At 32.3% G+C, this 2,627-nt stretch overlaps 1 long non-coding RNA gene across 1 annotated transcript; it reads left to right on the forward strand.

The window, feature by feature from the left end:
• The first annotated feature begins 673 nt into the window (after window positions 1-673).
• Window positions 674-1,244, forward strand: LOC113002122 (uncharacterized). Its single transcript, XR_003267608.2, has 2 exons — window positions 674-780; window positions 872-1,244. It is a non-coding gene; the product is annotated as an uncharacterized lncRNA (long non-coding RNA).
• The last annotated feature ends 1,383 nt before the right edge of the window (window positions 1,245-2,627 follow it).

A 2,627-nucleotide genomic window follows, 5' to 3' on the forward strand; every position in this document is an offset into this window, starting at 1 on the left:
GTTCAGTTCAAATAAACCACAGAATCGATCTAGTTAAAAAAGAGGAAAACTGATTAAAAAAAAAACTGGTAAAATTGGTTAAAGAATACAGGATCACAGCCAATTAATTAAAAACGTTCAATATGATATCATTTTTATTTTTTTCTCAAGAAAATGAAAAAACAGCCTGTTATTTGTTATTTTCTTCTTTTACTCTAGATGCAACTTGTTATTCAATGAGCATTGTTGTTTTGTACTAAAACTTAAATTTAAGTATTATGACATAATTGATTTGAATGTGTACTTTGAAGGTTAAGAAGTTATAAAATTATGATAATATGTCTCTTTAATATTATTCTATGTATTATTATTAATACCAAAATGAGTAATTCGGTTTTAAAAAATTGTATTTTGCAATTGAAACATGAATGCCAATTTAATAGTTGAAAGTGACCACTGGAATCACAAGATTTGTCCAAAGGAATCCGAGATTCGACTGTCACAAAAAAAATTAACAAAGTACAGGTCATGTTAGCTCCCACAACTAAGTGTCATGACAAGAACACTGAGTGGTCCACCACAGTCTAAAGGAGCAATAACTTATGCTTTTCAAGGGTAATGAAAAATTGAAAACGTCTTCATCCGCATAGATAGATATTTTTATTTTTTTTATGTACAACATTGACTGTATATAGCTTATATAACAAGAATATATATGAACATGCGCTGTGTTCACTCCTTAAACAACAAGGGTTGTCCTAAGCAAAAGGGGAGGGACAAATGGTGAGAGAATTGAAAGAGGTGAAAATTGTAGATGCAGCAAATCTTGGTTTCTTTGGTAATGCCTATGCAATTTTGTTTGTGGTTTTGATTACCTTTTGCATTATACCAGCAATCATCTTTTCTTGCGCGGATGGTGTATCCAAAGAGAAAACTTCTGCAGCAGATCAAGAGCCTTATGGAGCTGGATGTGGCGCTGGATGTGGTGCTGGGTGTGGTGCTGGGTGTGGTGCATGAGATCCTTCTTGTTACTATCAATTTCATGCATATACAGATCTAGAAGAGGGATATAACACACAGTTCAAGTAGAAGTGGAATTTTAGTGACTACTGTAATGTTAGTTTTTTTTTTTTTTTTTATATTTCATAGTGCAGCTTGCTGCTAATTAGGCCTATGATTATTAATATATGCTAATTTTACTTCTTGCCACTGTAAGCAGAGAACTCCTGCAATGGTTGTTTTGAATATAAAATTTTGATCTCATATACCGTCAAAGTGTAACTTTCCCTTTGCTCAATTTTCCTTTGATCGACCAATCTATGTTGTTCTCAACCTTGTCTGTTTAAGCAAAATGTATGTCATGTAGAAAATGCAGGTTTGGTACATGGAAATTTCTGGTTTGTGAAATGTTATGACTTACGTACAAGAGAAGACCATATGGTGGCTTCACTCACCCATCTAGTCTATAGGCATCTTTTTCTGTAACCCAACTCTCAATGAAAACATCAATTATTACAAAAGAGTAGTCCATCGTGTGGAGCTAGCTCATGGCTTAGGTATATCACATTAAGCTTTTTATTCTACTCAAGAGAATGTTTAATCAGAAAAATTTTAAGAAAATGTTTTGGGGAGTCAAGGTGCAACACATGAGTTTTGTGCAGTTTGATCGAGTTTAAAATTAGAGACATCAAGCAGCATTTGGTTAATTTGCCAAAAATATTAACTATATATTGCCATCAATTAGTCTAACATTGCATAAGCACAACTGAATGTAATTTTTGATATTTAAAATTTTACCAAATTTTCTTAGACTACGTGTTGTCATCTAAAGAGTCTATTGGCACGCTATAATCGGCCTAGTGCATGTGAAGATTTTGGGTAAGATTGTATGAGATTCGAAATTTAAACCTAATTTCCGTACAACAAAAAAATCTAAAGAGTTTATTGGCATACTATCATGTATATCCCTATTTAGTGGCTTTTAGTTTTAGCATGCATCTTCTAATTAAAATGGTCCACCCCTTACAGCAGAATGGTGATACGCGTCTCAAGTGCAGTGTGGTTACTGCCCTAGGCCATGGACCTTCTTGATCAACCTTTGGCTTCATCTAGTAGGAAAGTATATTGTTGTAGCATGCATCACATAATAAAGTGGTCCACCCGTACCACAAAAACAAGCTATATATCGAAAGTTTGTCAAACTTATTTATTTTTGTACTTGAGTGTTGAAACATATGAAAATTGTAGAATAATATCTGTCAATCTAAATTGTAGAGTAATTGCACAGATTAGTAGGAGAATGAAAGAGACATAAGATAAGCAGACCTGATAAGATCGTAGTTGAACCGTCTAGCTAGTAGAAGAATGAAAGAGACATAAGATAAGTAGACCTGATAAGACGGACATATCACATGTGAAAAATGAAAATAATGAATATTGATTTTATTAATTATCCAAGTTAAAAGATTAAAGCATTTACTTTTTAAAATGGCCATTGATAGTAGTTTAGTTTAATTTTAATTACTCGTGAATTAAGATTTATTGTGTTGTTTCCGCGCACACGTAATACTTCATAATAAAAGAGAGAGATTATTAGATCTTATTTAATTTAAAATATGATTAATTATATTTTTTTCCTAATTTTTTCT

The sequence above is a fragment of the Glycine max genome, chromosome 7 (assembly GCF_000004515.6).
Source record: "Glycine max cultivar Williams 82 chromosome 7, Glycine_max_v4.0, whole genome shotgun sequence".
NCBI lineage: Eukaryota > Viridiplantae > Streptophyta > Magnoliopsida > Fabales > Fabaceae > Glycine > Glycine max.